Source organism: Eleutherodactylus coqui, chromosome 1 (genome assembly GCF_035609145.1).
Source record: "Eleutherodactylus coqui strain aEleCoq1 chromosome 1, aEleCoq1.hap1, whole genome shotgun sequence".
Classification (NCBI taxonomy): Eukaryota; Metazoa; Chordata; class Amphibia; order Anura; family Eleutherodactylidae; genus Eleutherodactylus; species Eleutherodactylus coqui.
In genome coordinates this window covers 489,100,463-489,126,419 of record NC_089837.1, presented here as the reverse complement: position 1 = coordinate 489,126,419, position 25,957 = coordinate 489,100,463, and the positions used below count along the sequence as shown (strand labels likewise).

The window sequence follows — 25,957 nt, the reverse complement described above, 5'->3', positions numbered from 1 at the left end:
ACACAACACAGAGGTTTTCCTCCTGACGTGTTTCAGTTACACACATTCTCACACATTCTCCTAGGAGGCACTTTTCTTCCCGTTACGAGGTGTCCTCAGCCCAAGTTATCTGATGTGACAATCCACGTGGGTACTCTCCGGACACAATGTTCCTCTCGCCACTCCTGTCTATTGCCCTTTGGTGCCAGCTATACATCTCAGCTGGCACTGTTTCACGCTATTGCTTCTTGTTTAGGTCCTGTTGCCAGCATGTCTCGTGATATATGAGACAAACCCACGGCTCTGCAGGGGCAGAAGAATGAATCAGTTTTAGCCTCACGCTGACACGTTCTCCTCCACCAACTACCTCTCTGCAATCCCCCCTTCCTCTCTCTAGCTCTGCCTTCCCCTTCTACTCCCTCCTTGCGAGACTAAGCACAACTCACAGATTAAAAGGGGGGGGGGGGAGGGTGACAAGACAGTTTACAAGTACATACACAAGACACACATCCACAAAACAGTTCACACGAGACAGACATACACCTACCCTAAAGACACCCCAACTCCAGGCCACTACACTTATCATTTGGCACTGGATGCCAAGAGAGAGACTTCTTCCTTCTTTAGTGCTGACAGGCTAACTTGGCTGTAATTTGCCTCAGTCAGCCTATCAGTACCAATCTGTTGGTACTTATTCCAGCTCCATCTAAAAGAGGATACCGGTTATACATTTTTGTGTACTGGTCTATCACAGTAGTCCATGGTTCTGTGCCTAGCACTTCTGGTTACTCTCTTGGAGTGTGTCTACTTTACTTGTACATTGGCCCTTGTTAGTCTGACCTCGTACTTTGGTCGTCGTTAGTCTGCACTTCCACTTTTTACTATCCTCCTTGTACGCCAGTCTGCAGTCTGTTTATTTGTCTGTACCATTCTGTTCTTCCCTTGTCCAGTTCCTTTCTTCTAGCTTTACATCTAGAGATGTGCAGGAAAACCCTCTAGGTTCCTGACACAGGGTTGTCCTTCTTAGGGCAGATGCCCAGCTTAATGTCAAAGAAAAATATATTTATGGAGGAACCTGGACGCAATGCAGGTAAGTATTTTTCACTGCTTTTATTAGATCACAATGATCTAATAAAAGCAGTGGAAAATACTTACCTGCAATGTGTCCATGTTCCTCCATAAGTATATTTTTCTTTGAAGTCAAGTGTAACCATCTGGACCGAGTGGTAGGATGTGAGTATTTCCCTGCTAACATACACAGGACATATACAAGCATGGATCAGCAGCAAAGTGAGACAGTCCGTTGTGAAGTTTAAATGTCCAGCTTAATGGTGAGGTACTATCATGCCAAAATCAGGGATAGATCTTAGTTCCACCCCTGTTTATTGTGTAGTATCTGAAAGTCTAGCTATTCCATCCCCTCTAATGTTCCACACATCATCTTGCCTGCCCCTGTCCTTAATCCCTGTTTCTGTTGGTCAGTGTCCTCATCAGGATGGATGTGACAAATAGGTCTACTCACAATTTTTCTGCTGGGACCCTCTGCTGTCTGCATCCATCCCTAGTATGGAAAAATTAAAGATTATTACTCAGATGTGCTTTTTTAATCCTTCAGGCTGGGTATATTACTTCTTGATATAATGGGATTAGAGATGAGCGAACGTACTAGGATAAGCACTACTCGTCCGAGTAATGTGCTTTATCCGAGTACCTCTCTGCTCGTCCTGAAAGATTCGGGACGCGCTGCGGAGCGGGGAGCTGCAGGGGAGAGCGGGGAGGAACGGAGGGGAGATCTTTCTCTCCTTCTCTCCCGCCCGCTCTGCCCCGCTCCCCGCTGCGACTAACCTGTCAGCAGCGGAGCGCCCCGAATCTTTCAGGACGAGCGGAGAGATACTCGGATAAAGCACATTACTCGGACGAGTAGTGCTTATCCGAGTACGTTCGCTCATCTCTAAATGGGATCAAATAATTTAATAAATCTCCTATTTCCCATCTATTATATGTTCCCAATTATTCTATTTTCCTTCTTTGGAAGAAGTCTTGATTGGGCTTGGAAATTGTTTTAAAGGCGTTTTAAAGGAGCTGCTACCATGATCAATTGATCACTGCCAATCTGGCTCCTGGCACCAGCCAGTCATTTTTCCTGCAATGGCCACTACAGGAGGAGTGTAGTATTGCAGACAATGCCTATTTATCAACCAATATTGAAGCTATGACCCAGTATTGGCTGCAGTAGATGACGCATTACTGATCCCTATTGTAATGTAGTGATTTATTTCTGATCAGTTAATTAAATATATGTTGTATTTTCATGAAATTGATAATTGCAGATTCATTTCATAGAGAATTCTTAACTGAAGACAAAAATGATGGCTTTGCTCTGTGCGTACAATTTACTCGGTAATCAAACAAAGCTGGGAAACGAGGCCACTGATTTAAATGTGTACAAATTGCTTTGGTTGTGAAGATTAGGCACAGCTCATAATAACTGTGTGAGTTACTGAGCATCTGTCTGCAAACACACACACATGGTAATCACCATTTCCTCAGGCTTTGTAGACAACAGACTCATCTTAGCCAATCATGGCTTCAAGAGGACACAAAATGGAGATAAGATAAAGGAGTGCAATAGATTAGGAGATAAGTGGATAAGAGAAGGGAAGTCTTTTATCATTCAGTTCCATTATGACCTTTTTTATCTGCCTGCCTCTGCAGTATTTCCAAGAGGCTGAGATTTCATTTGTTGGGGACTTGGGATATTTTTGAACATTTCTATTATATAGATGTTATACAAGAATTCTAAGTCAAATATGAATCTATTTCAAGACAGAAAAGAAGAGTTCTACAGGGTTATTCCAAAAAAGGAGTTGATTTAGAGATGTAATTACAAACAAACTATAAAAGACATGGACACAATCCTCATATCACTGAAAAGAGGAAGGTTCAAAGTTTTTAGGACACTCCAGTATGTTCCAGTAAAGGCCACCGCAGCGCGGTTTCTTGTTGTTTACAGTTTATAGGAAAATGGTGACACCACAGGTAACATTATTTTATGTGGTTGAGTTTGCCAAGCGTGAATCCATTCTTCAAGTGTAACGTGAATGTGGCGTTAATTCCAAAAACAGCCGCCTCATCACAAGCAAATTTATGAGAAGTACAGGAAATTTGTTAAACTTGGCTGTATATGCAGACGTACTTCAGGGACCAAAAAACTGTAAATGAGATATCCAGCGCTGCAGTATGACTGAAAATGGAACTTACTGATATGTCGTAAAAAATGTTGAACCTTCCTCTTTTCAGTGGTGTGCGGATTGTGTACCTCTCTTTTATAGTTTCAAATTAAATCCCCAAATCTGCTCCTTCTTTTTGTATAACCCTGAATAACAATGGTAAAGATGGAATAGTATGTTGCTAATAGAGTAACAAAAGTTGTTTGGTCAACTAAAGCATTTAACATTGTGGGGGCACATTTCCATTTGCCAATACTAATTATTAGTTATTTTTGGACCTTAAAGTCAAGATCCACCATTACGTATTATTTTCATTGACATGAATTGGTTTTAAATTTATATAGTTATAAGGTTTGGAGACCTTTTTCTGTTACAGAGCTCAAAATACCCTGCATAGACATATAGACAGTATGGACAATAGGTTAACATGCTTGCTGCCTGCAGCCACCACAAGGAGGAGCTTAGGAGCTTACAAGCTGTATACTAAATACTTTAAGGGGTGTTATGTTTGCAACACTTTATCCTCTATCCACAGGATAGGGGATAAGTAGGTGATTAGTGGGGGTCTGACTACTGGGACCCTCCCAATCCTGAGAACAGGAGTCTGATTGGTCCCCCCCAAAAAAGTGGAGGTTGAGCAGGCATGCCACTGCCCATTCATTTTAATGAGAGCGCCAGAGAGATTAGGTCAAACTCACACGTTACATGTCCAAATATGTTTTCGCTTGCAAACATCCAAAATGGAGGTACAATTTTTAATGTTTACGTAACATTTTAGACACTTAAGCTCAACTAACACCCTGTGTGTATCTCATCAATTTTGTAATATACCTTAATTAAAAAATTGTGGGCTTTCCCATTGCAAATCAAAGCTGAAGTGCTGGCACATCTTAGCTAAGCACCACACTAGGTGGAACGAAGGGCAATCACCGCCTGCGGGTGACACCACTGCCTCTTTTCCTGTGTTACATGCTGGCATTGCTGTCCAATCCCCCCCAGGATGCAGGCACGAGCCTGCGTCCACAGCGTACTGAAATTTTCCATACGGGGTAAGACGCACCCCTTTGCCTACTCAGTAGTCCACAGCGTACTGAAATTTTTCCCAGCGTAGCATCCAGCTGTCCCCATCCAAGACGGGATAGGGTGCACCCCTTCGCTTACTCAGTAGGCCACAGCGTACTGAAATTTTTCCCAGTGCAGCATTCAGCTGTCCTCATGCCACACGCTCGCTTGATAGCCACACCACCCTCAAGTCTATTTATAAGTGCATATTGGATGAGAAGGAAGCGGAGACACACACTGCAGAGAATTGGCAGGGCCTGGCATCGTCTCTCTTTGAAATTGTGGGTGATAGCCCACAATGCTGATGAGAATTGCTGATAAATTAACGTATGATCATAATTCTAATCCCATGCCACCTCCGTCACAAAATGTCATGAGGCACAAACGTGGTCATAAAGGGGACTCAGATGCCAGTACTTCTACACATCTCCACAATTCAACAACAAAAGATTTTTTTACCAAGAGTATAGGTGAACCCTTGAAAGATTTGTTTATTAAGAGTGTAGTTGAACCCCTAAAAAATTTGTGTACCAAGAGTATAGGCGAACCCCTGAAAGATTTGTGTACCAAGAGTATAGGTGTACCCCTGAAAGGTTTGTTTACCCAGAGTGCAGGTGAACCCCTGACATATTTTTTTTAACATAGAGCTCGTATTTGCTTAATGAAATCCAGGTGGCGGTCCACTGACAGGCAAGCTACCGCCTGTCCCAGCTCCTGCCTCTCCCCGAGGGGCTTTTTAACCAGTGCCCCAGGGAAAGACAGCATGTACCATGAAGAAATTACAGTGGCCAAACCAGGACAATTCATTCTGTCTCGGTGTCAGATAGCTGGACACTGTGCTAGGATACATTTGTGGACTCTGTGGGCGTATGAAGCTGGAACCAGCACGTTTGCTGAATTCTAGTGGTGAACCTCTTCAAAATTAGGGGCGAGAATCTGAAGGCGGCCCTCAGAAAAAATTGTTTTGACAGAGCCTTATGGCCCTCTGAAGAATTGGCTGTTCAGCGTGCTGACATGCTGGTTTAGGAGGAGGAAAAGGTGGAGGAGGAGGAAGATCAGAGAAGGATAGACCAAGCTACTTCTATCCTTTTTTGGAGTGATAGAGGGTGCATGGTTCTCCAGTTCCAGCTTAAAGATACTTTATGTTAAGCGGCTTTCCAGCGGTGGAGAAGAGAAGTCTGGAGAAATCCAGGCTTTGTTCATCTTAATAAGTGTAAGCCTGTTGGCGCTGTCAGTTGTTAGGTGGGTACTCTTATCTGTGATAATCCCCCCAGCAGCACTAAACACCCTCTCTGATAACACGCTAGCGGCAGGGCAGGCCAGCACCTCCAGGGCGTACAGCGCCAGTTTGTGCCACGTGTCCAGCTTTGACACCCAATAGTTGTATGGAGCAGAGGGATCACGGAGGACATTGGTACAGTCGGTTATGTACTCCCTCACCATCTTTTAACACTGTTCCCTCCTACTCAGCCTAGACAGGGGAGTAGTGATACAGTCTGGCTGGGGTGCCATAAAACTGTCAAAGGCCTTGGAGAGTGTTCCCCTGTCTGCGCTGGACATGATGCCTGTTCCTCTCGTCTCCCCTGCTAGTTGGCCCACTGAACTACGTCCTCTACCGCTAGCATTGTCAGATGGGAAGTTTAGTATCAGCTTTTCCACCAGGGCCCTGTAGTATTGTATCCCTCTTGTACTCCTTTCCTCTTCGGGAATGAGAGTGGAAAGGTTCTCCTTATACCATGGGTCGAGAAGGGTGAACACTCAGTAATCCATGTTGGCCAGAATGCGTCTGACGTGAGGGTCACGGGAAAGGCAGCTTAATATGAAGTCAGCCATGTGTGCCAGAGTCCCAGTACACAACACATCACTGTCCTCACTAGGAGGATGACTCTCAGTCTCCTCCTCCTCCTCTTCAGCCCATACACACTGAACAGATGTGAAGGAAGTAGCATGGGTACCCTCTGCAGTGTGGGCAGCAGTCTCTTCCCCCTCCTCCTCCTCCTCCTCCAATACACGCTGAGAAACAGACCTGAGGGTGGTCTGGCTATCAAGCAACGTATTGTCATCCCCCAACTCCTGTTCTATCCGCAAAGCATCGGCCTTAATGCTTAGCAGCGACCATCTCAACAGGCAATGCAGCGGGATGGTCACTCTGATAATGGCCGCATCGCCGCTCACCATTTGTGTTGACTCCTCAAAGTTTCCTAACACCTGACAGATGTCAGACATCCATGCCCACTCCTCTGTGAAGAAGTGCGGAGGCTGACTACCACTTCGACAGGCATGTTGCAGCTGGTATTCAAGCGCTACGCTGCTCGTAAACCCTGGCCAACATGTGAAAAGTTGAATTCCAGCACGTGGACACGTCGCACAACAGTCGGTGAACTGGCAGCTGGAAGCGCTGTTGCAGTGTCCCGAGGGTGGCAGCATCTGTGGTGGACTTTCTGAAATGTGCGCCCACGCGACGCACCTTGCTGAGCAGCTCAGACAAATTGGGGTAGCTTTTTAAGAAAGCGCTGAACCACCAGATTGAACATGTGGGCGAGGCATTGCACGTGTGTTAGTCTGCCAAGCTGCAGAGCCGCCACCGGGTTATGCCCATTGTCACACACGACCATGCCTGGTTGGAGGTTCAGCAGTGAAAGCCACAGATCTGACTGCTCCGTCAAACCCTGTAACAGCTCTTGGGCAGTGTGCCTCTTGTCACCTAAGCTCAGGAGTTTCAGCGCAGCCTGTTGACGCTTCCCCACGGCAGTGCTGCAGCGCCTTGAGCTACCTACTGAAGGCGACATGCTCACAGATGGTAATTGAGAGATGGAGGAGGGGGGGTTGCAGGAGGTGGCATAATAAGCCAGAGAAACCATGACCAAGATAGGACCCGCAATCCTCGGTGTGGGTGGCACGTGAGCGGACCCAGGGTCAGACTCCGTCCAAGCCAATGTGCTGTCAGGGAGATGTAGTGTCCCTGCCCACCAGCACTTGTCCACGTGTCGGTGGTTAAGTGGACCTTCCCAGTAACTGCGTTGGTGAGGGCATGGTTGATATTCCGTGACACCTGCTGGTGTAGGGCGGGGACAGCACAGCTTGTAGAGAGGGAGTGCCTCCGCCATGAGGTTGCGGAAAGCCTCTGCCAGGCTCAGCAGTTTGGAGATATGCACGTTTGGCGATTGTGCATGCGGGTGGGTAGCTGCATATTTGCGCTTGCGCTCTAATGTTTGTGTTATTGACGGCTGAACGCTGCGCTGAGACACATTGGTGGAGGCAGTGGAGGACCGTGCACATGAAGGGGTGGGTGCAGGGTGGAAGACGCTCGTGCCTACGTCCTGGGAGGGGGATTGCATCTCAGTACCAGCATGTGACACAGGGGGAAGAGGCAGTGGTGTGACCCGCAGATGGTGAATGACCTTCGTTCCACCTCGTTGGGTGCTTAGCTATCATATACCTGCGAATGCTGGTGGTAGTCAGGCTGGTAGTGGTGGCTCCCCTGCTGATCTTGGTGTGGCACAGGTTGTACACCACTGTTCGTTGGTCGCCCGCACTCTCATTAAAAACCTCCAGACCTTCGAACCCCTAGCCCTCTGCATGGGAGCTTGCTGTGAGGAAGTGCTGTGGGGAACAGTTGGGGGATTACTTGCTCTGGCCCTGCTTCTCACTCTGGCCACCCCAATGCCTCTTCCCACCTGTTCTGGTGCTGCACTTGCCTTCCCCTCTGAAGTGCTGTCTTCAGTAGGCTTAGCAACCCAGGTGGGATCAGTCACCTCATCATCCATCAGCTCTTCCTCTGAATCCTCAGTCTGCTTCTCCCTCAGACTTACTGCCCTAACAACCTCACTGACAGACAATTGTGTCTCATCATCATCATCATCATCATTAATAAATACCTCTTGAGACACTACTTGGAAGTCCCCACTCTCATCACCCTGAGTCTGTGAAAGGTCCAAATTTTGGGCATCGGTCACGACAAACTCCTCAGGTGGCTCATGAACCGTTGTTTGCGACTCAGGGAAGGGACCTGAGAACAGTTCCTGTGATTATGCTTGTTCTGAATCTCTCCTTTTCTTGGAGTGACCAGGCTGGGAGGAAAGAGGATCAGCATGAGGATTCACAGGTCCAGTCCCTTGGCTAGCGTGAGTGGACTGCGTGGAAGACTGGGTGGTGGATAAATTACTGGATACGTGATCGTACTGTTGTGGTTTTAATAATCGGCTTCCACGCGGACCTGCAAACTGAGATAAAGCTAGGGAACGTATATATGCGGCGTACTACTTCTCCCTCAGCAGCAGGCACTGGTTCACCCCACCCAGGACCTCGGCCTCTGCCCACACCCTCATTCGGACGCCCATGTCCACGTCCTCGACCCTTACCCATAGTGTTGATCATGTTGTATAATGGTATTTTGCGTATGCTTTAAGCCAAAAATAGACAGTGTAAACTGCGTACAGTCTTGTATATAGTGTGGATCGACAGGACACACACAGGGGTATTGTGCGGACGCTTTAAGCAAAAAATAGACAGTGTAAAATTTGTACAGTCCTATTTTATTGTGCGGATCGAGAGGACACAGACTAAGGGTATTTCGCGTATGCTTTAAGCCAAAAATAGATAGTGTAAACTGTGTACAGTCTTGTTATATAGTGTGGATCGACAGGACACACACAGGGCTATTTTGTGTATGCTTTAAGCCAAAAATAGACAGTGTAAACTGCGTACAGTCTTGTTATATAGTGTGGATCAACAGGACACACACAGGGATATATTGCGTACGCTTTAAGCCAAAAATAGTGTAAAATTTGTACAGTCTTGTTATATAGGACACAGACTAAGGGTATTTTGCGTTTGCTTTAAGCCAAAAACAAATAAAAAAAATGGAAAATGAGGAGTTTTGTTAGTTACTATATACTCTGTGTACACCAGTAGAAGTATACTGTATAGAACCGGTAACAGTATGCAGTATACAGCCGGGATGCTTGTGAATGCTTTGTGTGCACTACTGGTCCCAGGCAGCCAAACTGATGATGTACAAAAGTGGAGTTGTAGTCCTAAAAAGGACTGTGGGGTTCTTTGCAGATGGATCACTGCCTAAACGCTCCTTCTAACCTACACTAACGTTCTCCCTCATTCACAGCAGCTCTGTCCCTCAGCTTATCCAGCCTCCGTGTGAGGTGAGCATCAGGTGACCTGAGTTTTTATAATCCCAGGTCACCTGATCTGGCCAGCCAGTCACTGCTATAGACGTGCACAGGGTTGGCACATCATAGCAGGAGGTGCCAAAGCTTTCCCTGCATATTCATTGGCTAAAAAAGCAGCTAAACATTTGGGGAGGAGAGGGTGAAATTTTCTCAAACACCACGTGGTGCTCGCTCGAGTAATGAGTACTTTCGAGTATGCTAATGCTCGAACGAGCATGCTCGCTCATCTCTAGCACTTATCTTTATGTTGTCTGCTCAAGTTTGCTGTGGGCAAAGCAGCATAATGGATTGCTCTTTACTAGCTGTTTTACTAGCCTATGTGTGTTTACATTGTCACAGCATGTATAGAGATCTCTGTATATACTGTGAGCATGCAAATGCACAAGAGCTAGTAAAGCAGCTAATAAAGAACAGTCCAATGAAAATTATGTTGCTTTGCCCACAACAAGCTGGAGAGACATATAATTCCTACAACATAAAGATAAACTCGAGAAACAGGAAATTTTCGTTTGGGCAACCAAACCTAAACCTCCAACCAGCAATAATTGGCTATCTGTATGGGATCATTAAAGGACACTTACTGTGCTATGTGCTAAGAAACAGCCCCTATCTGTAAACTGCAAAATAGTGGGCAATACACACCATGTGACAATATATATACCATTGAGGGGTTAAAACAGCTGGGTGTCAGCCATGTAACACAGTCGGTACCTGCCATGTATGGTGCAGTCTTGGATCCCGAATTTGCCATATATAAACCTGGCACACATTGTAGATGTACATTTGTTGTTGCAAAGGGTTTAAAGATATGCTAATGACGAAGATTGGAAATGTTGTATTTGTAAGGGAATGGATTAAGAAGTTTTTTCTTTGCTCATAGGTTAAAATGAAACAGTGGCCAAGGTGTATTAAGGTGTTTTCTATATCTGTCCTAAGTGCGCTGGAGTAAGAGGCGTGCCCTTTTTAATAAATTGAAAGTATCTTTTGGCACTCCAAGATCCAGAAAATGAAATCTGTACCAGCTATGAGCAGGCGTAGATTTCACTATAATTTACACCAGTTTCTGCAGTGAATTCTAGTCTTTTGGGTTGTGGAAGGTCATGCCTCCTCATCTAAGCCCTGCCCACCTTTTCAAAAAGTAATGAGAGTGGCATAAAAATGAGAAAAGTTCCAGCGGCTGAGGTAAACCGATTAATTAGAAATTTTCATAAATGGAATCCTGGTAAACCAGGTTCTAAGAGCCCAGAGGCCCCACCTCGGAGGGGAGGTACTGTGCAGGAGAAGGGTCAATGCACGTTATGGCCGCTATCTCTCAGTTTACTGCATATGTGTATGCTAACTATTAGTCATTCCTAAGAGAGGGTTTGGACTGTGGTTCTCTAGCTGCTGTAGCTACCATCAGGGGTGGAGAGCTTTATATTCCTACCACGCACTTTTCCCCGTGCTGTTTATTTCAGTTCTATAGAGGAGTGGTTGGTGTAGGTTCGTGCCTCTATTGTGGGTGAAAAAACTCCAATTTGGATAAGTACTGGTGATCATTTCTGTTGCTTTTTGTTAACCTTTATTGTTTCGTTCTGCAGTGTCAGTGCACCTCTCCAGGGGTTCCTGCAAGAGATATTCAGGGCCCAGGAGAAGACAGAGGGGCTGTCCTCTGTAGGACAATTACACTGCTTGTAGACAGGGGCTCCTCACCTCCCTGTTAGATTAGGGACAGGTTTTCCATCTTATAGTTCCCGGAGTGGTGTTCTCTGACCTGTATTATTTTGGTGTAGTATTTTGCGTTCTTTGTGAACGTCACCCTGTATCCGTTCTGTGGTGAGGTGTGCCCAGTGGACGTGACACTTAGGTCATCAGTTAAAAGAGACCCTAATATCCCTTTAATCAGTGACAAATACATCCCCATTTTTATAAAATATTCCCCAGAATATTTACTTCATCGATCCATTTCCAAATTCTGAAAGGTAAGAGGAAAAGTCAACACATTAGTAGAACCCATTAATAAACACTATTGATTATCACTTCATCATACTCGGATTATATCCCTCCCATGCTCTTAGGTTTGCATACAAATACTTATTGTGGCAACATAATGTATGGAATTTAATATTCTGTAACGTGACCTTGATTTCTTCTCAGGTAAAATAAGCCGGCGAGAAGCAATAAGATCAATGAAATTTATGATTTTAATATCCAAAGGAAATTAACTTATTGAAATCTGTTGTTCGGTCAAAAATCAAATAACTCTCATTACTCAATGAATAATTTAGCGAAAAAGTAGTAATAAAGGAAATCGTGCAAAAAGGCATGAAATTGGGACGAAGGGCCAAATCATCTGAGGCATATGTTTCAGGCCAGCATGCCATTTGAAGTCTGTAGTCATATATAAAAAAAGTGTAATTTCAATGAGTTATGCCCCATAATATCTGTGGTGTAGGGTATAGAGCTGTATTTAATGGCTCCTACGTAACCTCTCAGGATTTTCACTTTTGAAGTAATTTTAGCCGCCAGCACAGATTTCAGAACTCCATTGGCTCCATTCATCTGTATTATTTCTAGACTTTTGTGTTCTCTATTACTGGATGTAATATAAAGCCTAAAGCTTTAAAGATTTGTGGGATTTTCTGATACTCCAACTGCGTGAATAAAATTATAGAAAATATTTAAAGGGGGAATCCATCCAAAATTGATCATGTCAAAGATCTGTGTCAGAAGCAGGGTGATTTTAATTATTAGGCCAACTGATAATATACCGAGGGTCCACAAATAGGGAGGGATCAGCAAAATGATTAAAAAAAAATGTCAAGAGACCAATACTGTTTTTCGAAATTTTAACAAACAGCATTAAAGGGGTTGTCCCGTGAAAGACAGTGGGGGTATACACTTCTGTATGGCCATATTAATGCACTTTGTAATGTACATCGTGCATTAAATATCGGCCATACAGAAGTTATACACTTACCCCCTCCGCTGCTGGCGTCCCCGTCTCCATGGCGACGACTAAACTTCTGCTCTGGTCGCACGAACAGTCGCGCTTGCGCACTGAAGATTCCTCTTCTGGATGGTCCGGGCTCATGAGCTGCGTCCTGACTCCTCCCCCTTCTCAGCATCATCGCGTAGCGCCGCCCCTGTCACATGGTGCCGATCAGCCAATGAGGTGGCTGTAATTGGCAGTGGAGCTCAGACTGGAGAAGAACATCCACGGTGCACCATGGGAGAAGACCCGCAGTGCACCATGGGAGAAGACCAGCGGTGCACCTTGGGAAATGACGGTGGCCATCTTGGAAGAAGATTTTTATAACTTCATGAAACAGCTTCATGGTGAGTAGAAACGCTCTAAAAAACCGATTTACAGGGGTAGTTTGTGATGCCTGCTTAACATGGGGGACTGGGGTGTGAAAAATTTTTCGTTTTGGCCGCGGGACAACCCCTTTAAATATTTGGAAACTGGGTTAGAAAACGTCTGGTTACATGAACTGACACTTCTTTCAAATTCACACTTAGTGGGTTCCCACATTTAAGTATCACACATGTGCAGACTGTTGAGTTGTGCTGTGTGAAGTTGCATCAGATAGCCACAATAAATCTGTTTGATAAACAAAGGCTGAGACATATGCAGGGAAAGTGTTCACAAACTGTATAGCTCAATAAGAAGGGTCAGTGCTTGCAGTACAAGAAGCTCCTGGTTCAAGTTCTGACACGTTATCTTTAGTTACAGTATTGTATGATAGTACAAGTTATCGTAATATAAGGTAAGGCTTGCTGTAATTGAATAATTCATATAATAAGCCAAATTCAAAACTATATGACAACAAAACTCTTCTGCATGTTCTATTCAATCATCCATTTCTTCTCTTCACAACCAGCTGCTCCCCCTGCTCTGTCTACTGTGGGACACCAATAACATTAAGCCATTCTGTCACCTGCTGATCAGTAGTAAATGAGCCCCGTCCCATATGTTCTCTGCAGGAATTTTAGAAGACTACTTGTTTCAGGAAAATGCAGCATATCCTGCAGACTGATAAATACTGGGGACAAGATTATCTCTTGTTTACTTGAATTTTTCATTTATAGGTTAAATGTTCTTACAATTTTCAGATAATTGCTCAGTCTGCAGGGTCAAATTGACCATTTCCAACATATGAACAAGTGATGCAATACTCATAAAAGTCAGACATCAAAGGGGAATGCCCTAAAAATAACTTTTATAGCATGTCTAAGCACTTGGAGACTCCTGTTAGTGATTCATTTTAATGGAGAGTAACTATATGAGAGTGGCCTTTTTTTCCATTGCGTCTTATGTAAATGGTACTTGGAAAATTTCTATATTGACAATGTAAGCGTTCTAGATTTGGAAAATTCATTCTGACTTTAATTAAAACTTTCTGCCTCGATTGATAACTCAGAATTGTTGTTCGATATATACTATTAAAGGGCCATTCCAGTGATTTTTTTTTCATTCATTGTGTAGCTATGATTAGTTATTCCTTTCTATCTTAGACTCCCAACCATGGATGATCATGTGATCTCAGTTTTGTCCAGCTCAGATTTACTTGGGTTTATGCTGTCTGAAACTAGTCAGTTTTTCAGTCTGTATTATGCTGTCACAAGGACCATACCACATATACTGCTTTGTTGGGGACACAGGCACTCCTATCACAATCACTGATCAGAGGTAGAGATGAGCGAGCACCAAAATGCTCGGGTGCTCGTTACTCGAGTCGAACTTTCAGTAATGCTCGAGAGTTTGTTTCGAGTAACGAACCCCATTGAAGTCAATGGGCGACTTGAGCATTTTTGTATATCGCCGATGCTCGCTAAGGTTTTCATTTGTGAAAACCTGGGAAATTCAAGAAAGTGATGGGAACGACACAGAAACAGATAGGGCAGGCGAGGGGCTACATGTTGGGCTGCATCTCAAGTTCCCAGGTCCCACTATTAAGCCACAATAGAGGCAAGAGTGAGACCCCCTCCGCACTGTCAGCATAAAGATCGTTCTCCTCTGCCACAGCTGTGGCAGAGAAGAACGATGTTAGCCCATTGAATTCAATGGAGCCGGCAATACAGCTGGCTCCATTGAAAGCAATGGGCTGCCGGCGATCGCGGGATGAATTGTCGGGAAGGGCTTAAATATATAAGCCCTTCCCTGCAATTCATCCAGAAATGTGTAAAAATAAAAAATATATATATACTCACCTGGTCCCGGCAGACGGAGTTCAGCGCGGCCAGCGGCAGTCCTCCTGAACTGCTCAGAACAGCTGTGAGTAGTATTCAGCAGCCGGGGATTTAAAATCCCCGCGTGCTGAATGAGCTGCCTCTAATTGGTCACAGCCTGACCAATCAGAGGCAGATTCCACTCACACACCCATTCATGAATTTATGAATGGGTGAGTGACTGCTGCCTCTCATCTGATTGGTCCTGCTGAGCCAATCAGAGGCAGCAGTCACACACCCATTCATAAATTCATGAATGGGTGTGTGAGTGGAATCTGCCTCTGATTGGTCAGGCTGTGACCAATTAGAGGCAGCTCATTCAGCACGCGGGGATTTTAAATCCCCGGCTGCTGAATACTACTCACAGCTGTTCAGAGCAGTTCTGGAGGACTGCCGCTGGCCGCGCTGAACTCCGTCTGCCGGGACCAGGTGAGTATATATATATATTATTTTTTTACACATTTCTGGATGAATTGCAGGGAAGGGCTTATATATTTAAGCCCTTCCCGACAATTCATCCCGCGCTCGCCGGCAGGCCATTGCTTTCAATGGAGCCGGCTGTATTGCCGGCTCAATTGAATTCAATGGTCAGTGCTCGTTTAATCGAGACGAGTACTGCGTGGTGCTCATCTCGAGTAACGAGCATCCCGAGCACCCTAATACTCGAACGAGCATCAAGCTCGGACGAGTATGCTCGCTCATCTCTAATCAGAGGCTCTTGTCACGCAGTTATAATAGAGGAGATCACAGCTTGTCCTCCTGACTGTATACTTATGGTCTGTTGCTTATTTAGATGAATGTAGAAGATAATGGTAATTAAACTGTCCTTCCAGCAGGCAGAAATGGTATACCCTATAACTAATGCTGTGCAGATGCATCATTGATTTGATTTGCAAGTGAATGTAAAGGAAGCTATGTTGGAAAACTTCAAACAAGTACCAGCGAGCTTTGGGAGAAGTGCATTGGAGCTGGACAGCACCTCTTAGGTGATGTATGTCTTTCTTTTTTTATGCAGCTAGGGCTTATTTTAGGGTTTTTACAGTAGGATTTCCTACTGTAAAAATTGCATTGCATTGCACAAAAACCACGATTTCGTGCAATGCGATGCAACACATAAGAAGGCTCCATAGGGAAACATGGGCTACAAGACCTCGCAAATCGCGGCAATATTTAGCAACCTGCAATTTTTTTTGCTCGCAGGCGAAAAAACATCGCTAATGTGAAGGAACCCATTGGAAAGCATGGGCTTCACATACATGTGATTTTCAGCACTGTCGCATTGTGAGAAAAATCATGTGATTTTGTCGTCCGTGTGAAACCAGCCTAAAGGGCTGGTCTCTACTCCCTGCTTTGTTAGTGTGGTATAGAGTAATGTATCACAGGAAAAGAAGAGAGTCAGGATAATGGTGACAGTGTAACTCATGTTTATTTAATTTAGAACCAAAATGGTTCATCAGATCGATGAAGGCACAAAACTGTGTAATCCAATTTCAGAGTCCAGTCCTGAGGATGGGGGCTTAAGCAAATGCTACTTTTCCTGCTCCATACTGCTTTTGTGGGTTTTGTATCATGGCCCTGGAGACTGCAGCTGTCCTGTATAGCACTGCTTCTGCAGGAACTTAATACAAGAAGGGCTGTGAGCTTCTGTTCCCTAAACCAGCTTAACTATTTACACTACACTTTACTCTCTTTTAATGAAATCTGAAACTTCTAGACATTTACAGGAACTTTTAAAACTTTTGCTCCTCTCACCAGCCTACTGCTGATTGGCTGAACTGAAACGAGTCAGTGAGCTGTTCTATCCCTCTCTTTTAACTGTACACTATCAAGCCACCATCTTCCACTCTAGATTTCAGTACAGTGCTAAATACATTTAAATGCACATTTACACAATTTCTCAGAACTACCGTATCAATATCCCTATTTAGAGACAGTTCGGGGGCACTACACCTGTAGCAGCTGCTATTACAACTATGGCTGTAGTTACGCTAATGTAAGAAATGGCGCTAAAATGTTTGACTCCCTGAAAACCCAGAGATATCCTATGATTATATAGTAGCAGAAGATATTGTATGAAGCTCTCCAATCCCCATGATTATGGGAAAAAACTGTGGTTTCTCTTCAACCTTCATGTACTGCCGGTGACCTCTGGAGTTTCATCCATCTGAACACATGGATATATTTACTCCGAAATGTTGTGGTTTCTCAAACATCATCTGAGCAAACACAGTCTGTTTGGGTCAGTCAGTTTTTTTCCATTAGATTTTTTTTGCCAGTTTCTTTACTTTATCTGATATACAGAATCCATTTAGTAAATTGCCTTTCCTCCGATGTCATTCTTCATTCCTGGGTCACATCTGTCACAGATTGCCTCAGTTTGCAGACTGTTCAGTACAGAGAAGAAGATGTGCTCTCATACTTATAAATTAAATAAATAAGCAAATTGACCAAGTCACAGTCATTTTCCATCCTTAAAGGGGTTGTCCCGCAGCAGCAAGTGGGTCTATACACTTCTGTATGGCCATATTAATGCACTTTGTAATGTACATTGTGCATTAATTATGAGCCATACAGAAGTTATCAAAAGTTTTTCACTTACCTGCTCCGTTGCTGGCGTCCTCGTCTCCATGGTTGCCGTCTAATTTTCGCCGTCTAATGGCCAAATTAGACGCGCTTGCGCAGCCCGGGTCTTCTTATCTTCTCAATGGGGCTCCGTGTAGCTCCGCCCCGTCACGTGCCGATTCCAGCCAATCAGGAGGCTGGAATCGGCAATGGACCGCACAGAAGCCCTGCGGTCCACGGAGGTAGAAGATGCCGGCGGCCATCTTCACCGGGTAAGTAAGAAGTCACCGGAGCGCGGGGATTCAGGTAAGCGCTGTCCGGTGATCTTTTTTAACCCCTGCATCAGGGTTGTCTCGCGCCGAACGGGGGGGGGGGTTGAAAAAAAACCAAAAACGTTTCGGCGCGGGACAACCCCTTTAATCTCTTAAAGACTGATGATGTCATTCGTAGGTTTGGGGTGTGTGAAGCGGGAGCAGGAGCCAAGCATGCTCCACACATGGATGTGTTGGTTGTGTTAAATAGCTGACACCTATCCACAATGGCTGGGATTGAAGCCTCTTGGCCTACCATGTATTGTGACCTATTAAGCCCTGTCGCTAACAATGGCAGAAACAATACACTGTGATTCAAGAGTACTGCAGTATGTTGTTTGAACAATCAAGTTATTGTCTAGATGCAGCAATTCTTCACATGACTGTAACATCTTAACCCTTTGCAATCCAATTTTGGATTCAGGGTTTCCTAGGGGGTTTTCTCTTTCTGCCATTATACAGTGGCGCCATCTGCCTGCCAGAGCTAGTACTGCAGTATGGGACATGCTGGAGAGGCCCCCGACAACAGAGCGGCCAGTAATATACAGTAAGAATACCCTGCCGGACGTCTTTCGACATAAGAGCTGCACAGGCTTCAATCAGAATTTCCGAAGACGTCAGACAGTGGATTGGAAAGGGTTAATAACAATTTACAGTGCTGTAGTACATTGTAGTTAAGATGTCATATTCCATGAAATGTTAAAGGGGTTGTCCGAGTTGCACCATCTCAGTGCAACCCCTTCCCTATTGCATAACATAACAAATTGTCATATACTCACCTCTTCCGCTTCTGCTGTTTCCCACAATGCCGCTTGGTCCCCGCTCTGGTCTCTGTTTACAGCTGCAGTCCTGCCTGGTTTATAGGACATCAAAGAGGCTGCAGTCAATAACAGAGCTCAAAATCGATTGCAGGTTTCTGCAATGTGTGTGGAGCTGTCAGCTTCCGGCTCCACCAATACTGACAGTGGATCAGATAACAGCTGATCGCCAGATGTCCTCAGTGGCGGACCCCCACCAATCAACTACTGCTGATTCCTTAATTGTTTTCTACATCTGTAGGTTTAAGTCTTGTAGTTGGACTAAGGAAAATGTAAAAGAAAGTCCAATAAAGTTTAAATTAATTAAAAGTCTAAAAAAAAGTTTAAAAAAGTTCAAAACAACCTCTTTTTTGATAAAATAATTTAAACAAGAAAAAAACCCATAATTGATATTGCGATATCTATAAAAGTCAGAAGTATTAAAATATCTCATTATTTTTCCCCACTGTGAATGCATTAAAAATTCTACATTGTCAGAATTTCATTTCTTGTCCTCCCTTTTCTTTGGAATAAAAAGTTATTTAATGGAGTATAAACAGACAACACTTTGCACCAGAATGAAGCCCATTAGGGGCAGCCATCAAGGGGCATGTGAGTAAAGGGTGGTTTCACACTGAGTGTTTCTAGGAAAAAGACTATTGTCAGATATTAGCTATTGGTCTATGGGGAGTCATGAGTAGCATTACAAACAGTTAATTTTGTCTAGTGTTTTTCCTCACTTTTGGCGCTGTTATTTTAGGTCCATGCTGTTTTTTTGTTTTTTTTTTAAATTTAAAATCGCAATGTGCTTTAGGCCTTGTTCACATGGGCGACACGGCATTGCCGCGAGAAAATCGCAGCGATATCGCATTGCTGGTCCATGCGATATCACTGCATCTTCTCACGGCAATACTGTGATTTTGTAGCACTGCAAAGTCGCATGTGACCCTACAGAGTCTCGCGACTTTGTAGCATCACATGTGAGGATTTTAGAGGAAGTCTTGAAATATAAGCCTTACCCCTCAAAAAAAGCTGTAGCTGAAGAAGAGGAAAAAAAATACACATATGTCACCTTAGACGCGCTGTGAGCCAGGCCACATCTTCTCCCCGGGTCCCGGTACTGATCATCTTCTCTTCTGGCGGGCATTGAAAAATCCCTGCCTTCTGGAAGCGCTGGCTGTGATTGGCTGAAGCTTAGACAATCATACCCAGCAATTGATGGACAGCTGTGATTGAACCAATCACAGCCATTCATCGAGTACTGGCTGTGATTGGCTAAGCATCAGTAATCACAGCCAGTGCTTCCAGAAGGCGGAGATTTTTCAATCCCTGCCAGAAGAGAAGAAGATCAGTGCTGGGACCCGGGGAGAAGATGCGGGGGGGAGGCTGATAGCACGTTTAAGGTGATGAATGTGTATTTTATATTTTTTCCCTGCAGCTAGGGCTTAGATTTGGCTTTGACAGTAGGATATCCTACTGTGAAAGTTGCATCGCACCACACGAAAACCACGTTTTTGTGCGATGTGATGCAACAGAAAGGAAGGCTCGCTAGGGAACCATGGGCTACAAAACCTCACAAGTCACGTGCATATCGCCGGACCTGCAAGGTTTTTGTGTTGGATTGCGCATGCTACAAAATATCGCTTGTGTGAAATAACGCATAGGAAAGCATGGGCTTCTCATACCTGGGATTTGTAGCATTGTCGCAATGCGACTTTGTCACCCGTGTGAAGGAGGCCTTAGGTTTAGTGGGGTTCTTTATGAGTTTCCCCTTGACTTCTCTTTAGGAGAAAAACACAGCATGTGTGTATAAAAAAGCACCGCCAAACAAAAGTTGTAAGAAACACATGAAATTCTTTGTTTTATTTTTTTACAAACTAGAAAAAGCACCAGAAATAAACTATGAGTGAAGGAAATCTAAAAGTTCCTTTTAAGCAAACAGCAATAGAACAAGCTGTGCATTCGAAATACAAGTACATGTTGTCTACAGATGTAGAAAAAAACATGGTCATGTAGAGAGCTGCTTTACCTACTATTAGCTCAGTACATATGAAACTAATATGGACACCAATTACATTGGTATGAATGGAATGAGGCCTCAAACCAAACCATTGATTCTCAACTAAATTGACAATTAGTGCCTGCTAATGATTGAGTGATAGTAGTTAGCATTGTTGCATTACAGTCCTGGGTTCCATTCCAACCAAGGGCAACATCTGCATGGAGTTGCATGTTCTCTTCATGTTTGTCTGCATTTCCTCCCACGCTCTTAAAACATACTAATTAAACAGCTCTAATTTGTGTGATAGAGAATTCAGATTGAGAGCCCCGTTGGGGACATGAACTGATATAGATGTTGACAATCCCGGTGATTGCAGCTACATAAGTGACAGACATAAAAACAGTGCAGATTTCTTAAGGGGGATATATTTGAATCTTAGTTTGATTAATTAGATTCAATTATGTAGAAGATAAATAATGGGGCAAATCAGTCAAGGGTTTTCCACGGTATAAACCGCATTTGCATAATAATTTATGACTTACTTGACATTTTTTTCGATTCACTTGATCTACAATGGAGGCTCTTCGCTCATCCATCCAGGGAGGCTGTAGGAACTAACAGGCCCCTATATGAGTTGTAAAATATCAATCACTAAAGATGGAGTATTCAGGAAGGTGGGAGCATTAACACTTTTAGTACACTTAAAGATAATGCTCGTAGGGAGGGGATGCCCCTCTACTTTTATACATACACAGTCTTCATTGTACATCAAATCCTGATCCTCATTAGATGTTTAACATTAACAGATTTATCCCATTGGATAGATTCATGCATGTAGGCCACGTGGCTAATACGTGACACCTTCATGTATATTCCTCTATAGCCTTAACTAATACCATATGTCTTTAACAGGGTTTCTTTGTCTTGTCAAAATTAGTTTATGCCCCCTCGTTGAGTGTATGGCAACCCCCACCTTTGGAATTTGTAAACTTGAGAAGGTGTGTGGTATGCAAGTGCTAAGATTTTACTTTTCCTCTTAATTCTGACCAAAAAAATTGTTCTCCATTCCCAGTGTTGGTTGATTTGTTCAGGAAATAGTTTAAAAGTGCTGTCAGAGTCTCTGTGAAAAGTCTTTTGAACTTTTAAACTTTTTGCGACTATCCTAAATGTTCTTGCACCACTAACCCAGCCACTCCAAGGGCAAAAAAGTATATATGGACTTATACAGTCTCCAGGAAGGGACAAAGTACTGCTCCTCCCTCGAAGACTGTGGAGCAGCAGGAGAGATGCATACTATAGCTGTGCTGCTATCCTATATTAGCTAGCCCTCAGGCAATATAAATAATTCTTTATCTGTCATTGAATACCCCAACTTCTAATTTTAATGAGATGACTCTGCTGATTATGTCCCAATTTACACAGCAAAGCTAAAATAAGAGCTGCATAAAACGGCAGACTATTATGTATGCTCCAGTGATCAATGTGTAAAGTGTAATATTTGAGGACTTCTTTATATGCAGTGGATATTCACACCAGAAAGAACAGGAATATAGTAAAAAACTGATGTAAATAATGTTTAATTCTCTGATGATACATTCTGTTTAACCCGAAGGCAACCCAAAAATTCTCTTTAACAAATTACTGTACCAAAGAAGTTAACTAACAAACTAAGAGCCTTTGGGTTTCATGTGAACATCTGCCAGAATTTCCTACTGTACCATCGACAATAAGACATTTGTTCGCACTTCTTTATAAAATGTGTTTGCACTCGTGTTGTTATATTTCAATATTTTTACTGAAAGCGGGAATTAGTATGCAGAAAACAAATTAACATAATGATGTGGAAATGTTTTACAAGGTTATTAGCTGGTGGTGTAGAAATAATTGTAAAATATTTTTTGAAAGTTCATCCCACAACTGTATGCAAATGTAAATTGAAGGTTATCTACATAACATCCTTATCTCTGCGCAGAATGTAATTGCCGTTAGGCGATAAAGCCTACGGTACCGGTTTATCAGGAGTAGTATGATGGTTAGCTTCAACATGAAAGGAGGGAAAATATTTATATACTTTTTCAATTACTGAGAGCATTTTTAGCTTCTGTGTACATGTTTTAATAATTGGTAAATGAAAACAGGAATAAAATTGATCAACAGCTTTCAGGACAAGTATGGAGGCTAAATTAGCATACTTCTAATAGAGAGTCATAGTAGATACAGCGCCTTGTGAAGCTATTCCCTCTCTCCCCCTTCCTTGGCATTTTTTCCTATACTGTTGCATTACAGCTTGGAACGAAGATGGATTTGTACTAATTTACACAACATGCCGACAACTTTGAAAATAAAAATATTTTTTTACTGTGATCCAAACAATAATTAAAGGGCTTGTGCTAAGTTTTGTTGCAATTATAGATGTAAGTCTCTTGTGGAATGTCTCTATTAACTTTAAGATACTAGAAGCAAAATCAGCGCCTACTCGATCATGCCAATTTTGAAAGCGATATGAATACTTATAGTACTCACCTGGTCCTCAGCGAGACCCCCTACCTAGAAGGTCCACCGTCACCCTTTATCCTCACTGGCTTGTAACCGTTCCTAAGTCCCAGATCCGGATCTCCGGAGAGCGATCAGAGGGGTGACAGCCTTGAATCGGCTGTTTGCATATAAACCTTATAAAAACCAAAAATACCCCCGCGCTCGTGGGCTCCAGGAACGTCAAAGGACACAATGGTCCATAGAATATAATTATATTTTATTAATTTTCAGTTGCTACGCGTTTCAGCGAAACGTTCCTGGAGCCCACGAGTGCGGGGGTATTTTTGGTTTTTATAAACTTTAAGATACTGGTATTTTTACTTGCTCTTCTAGTCAAAGCCATCTTCTTCCAATTAGGTGGGTTGTGTTGGGTGTCCAGTAGTCTTCTAGTCATACCACAGATTCTACATTGCGTTTAGGTATGGGCTTTGATTATACTATTTCAAGACGTTTCCATGTTTCCCCTTAGACCCCTCCCGTGTAGCTTTAGCAGTATGTTTAGGGTCATTGTCCTACTGAAAAGAAAACCTCCATCTCAATCTCACATCTTTGGCAGAATGAAATGCATTTTTCTCAAGAATTGCCCTAAATTTACTGTTATCCATCTTTTTTTCAGTTCTGATGAGTTTTCCACCCCCTACCGATGTAAAGCCTCCACACAGCATGATATTGCAACACCCCAGAGGGGTGACCCTGGTCACCTGACTAATGTGAAGAGCTGGGAGGGATAAGTGCTGGCTTGTCATGGCGTCATTTACCTGACTCTGGTCCCGGAAGGATGACACGTAGCCAAGGCCAGAGTAGGATCGCAGGCCAGCTTTGACCCCCGTAGGATAGGGAATGCCAATAAACGGGATGAGGGGAGTAGTAGTACTTATCACTCGTGAGGACACCATTCCTACACACTGGTATGTTACACGGCAGAGAATAAGAACACAGAGACTTGTGTATAATGCCTCGGGTCTCCAGGAACGGTTGAGGCCCAGTAAACTTTACTTGAAGAAATAAACTTTAAAACTGAGAGTATTTTAAGGCAATGAAGGTACAATTCACTTTAAATGAACACAGGCTAGAGCTCAGAGGTCAGGAAGGATACACAGGGTGAACTTGGTCATACACACGTTATCTGTACGGCACCACTCCTGGACTGGGAGCACTCCAAAGGAGGAAGGGGGTAGGGGTTACTCTGCAGACTCTCTGGCAAACAATTTACAGAAAGACTCAAACAATGACACCCCGCACGGCAGGCGCGTGAGTGTGACTCAGTGGTGTACCTCTGTGCTGTGATCCTGAGGTTGGACGAGCGCACAGGAAAAGCCTGTAGTATGAACTGGTACCTAGTACGATGGGTTCCTCTATACAGAATTACTGGGGGATGCTCTCTCTCTTAGGTTTTGGTTACTCACTCCATTCACATCCTCACTCCAATTGCGGCAGGATATCTCTCTTCTTCTTCTTCCATCTTCAGGGTTATCATTGGTGTCTTTGTTGAGTCTCTGATTAATGCCCTCCTTACCTGGTCTGTGAGATTTGGTTGGCAGCCTACTCTTATCAAGTTTGTAATTGTGTCATATTATTTAATTGTGTTAAAATTGATTTAATGGGGCTCAGTGGGATGTTCAAAGTTTGGAGTATTTTTTGGAGAGTTCCTGTCAAGACTGGAGTCCGGGCAGGTGGAAGTCCCTAGTCCTACCCGCAATCACTGTCCCTACCTACTTGCTCCCCTAGGCTAGGCCCTAGGGCGACAACTGGCCGACAGTCCCTAGGCTCAACTAGGGATGCAGGGCTGGAGTCAGACTCACAGACAAGCACAGGAAAACAACAAACACAAAAGCAGGTCAGGCAATCCGGGTCAGCAACAGGAGAGAACTCAGTACAAGAAGTCAGGCGAAGTCAAATATGATTACTGTAAAAAAATCAATACTTTCTTCCATTGATCCCCGATTTACTCAATCAGGTTGAGGGGGCTAGTTGGTTCACCAAGCTCGACTTCAGGGGAGCCTACAACCTGATTAGAATCCGTGAAGGGAATGAATGGAAGACCGCATTTAATACCCCATTTGGACATTTTGAATATTTAGTAATGCCGTTTGGATTATGCAATGCTCTGACCGTTTTTCAGGGTTTCATGAACACCATTTTTCACGATATCTCTGGGGTCTTCATGGTGGTATATTTGGATGACATATTATTTTTCTCTCCCGATTGGAAATCTCATGTGAGTCATGTAGTGCTTTTGCGCCTACGAGACAATAAATTGTTTGCCAAATTGGAGAAATGTCACTTCAGGGTGCAGAAGGTGTCGTTTTTGGGCTACGTGATAACTCCTTCCGCCATACAAATGGATTCCAATAAGGTTCGTGCCATAACTGAATGGTGCCAGTCGACCAGTTTTAAGGCACTTCAGAGCTTTCTTGGTTTCGCAAATTTTTATCGTAAGTTTATCAGGAACTTTTCTGTGGTTGCCAAACCGTTGACTGACCTAACCAAGAAGGGCGCTGATTTGGTTAACTGGTCACCTGAGGGTATAGAGGTTTTTGTAAGTTTGAAGAAGGCATTCTCGTCAGCCCCTGTACTGGTACAACCCAATTTTAACTTGCCCTTTGTGGTGGAGGTAGATGCGTCCGGACATGGTGTGGGGGCGGTTTTGTTGCAGGGTTTCGCCTCCCTGGCCAAGTTCTTTTCCAGGAAGTTCGGTCCTGCAGAGAGAAACTATGATATTGGCAACAGAGAATTATTGGCTATCAAATGAGCGTTTGAGGAGTGGAGAAATTTTCTGAAGGGGGCTAATCAAGTTACAGTATTTACTGATCATAAAAATTTGATATATTTAGAGTCTGCCAAAGTCAAAATGCGCGACAGGCCCGGTGGGCTTTGCTCTTTTCACGCTTTAATTTTGTCGTTACATACATTCCAGGTTCTAAGAATGTTAGAGCTGATGCCTTATCCTGTAGTTTTGGAGCCCCTGAGCTAGAAGATTCCCATTCTGAGGGGATCCGGTTGCCTGGGATAGTGGTGGCGGCCTTGATGTCAGACTATCTAATCAGATTTTGGCAGCCCGAGCTGAGGCCCCGGTTTCTCT

General features: G+C 43.8%; 1 long non-coding RNA gene across 1 annotated transcript; it reads right to left on the bottom strand.

Moving 5' to 3' along the window:
• Nucleotides 1-226: 226 nt before the first annotated feature.
• LOC136613898 (uncharacterized) lies at nucleotides 227-20,894 on the bottom strand. The gene is made up of 3 exons (XR_010790945.1): nucleotides 20,883-20,894; nucleotides 1,502-1,540; nucleotides 227-282 (listed from the first exon to the last, which is right to left on the bottom strand). It is a non-coding gene; the product is annotated as an uncharacterized lncRNA (long non-coding RNA).
• Between the last annotated feature and the right edge of the window lie 5,063 nt (nucleotides 20,895-25,957).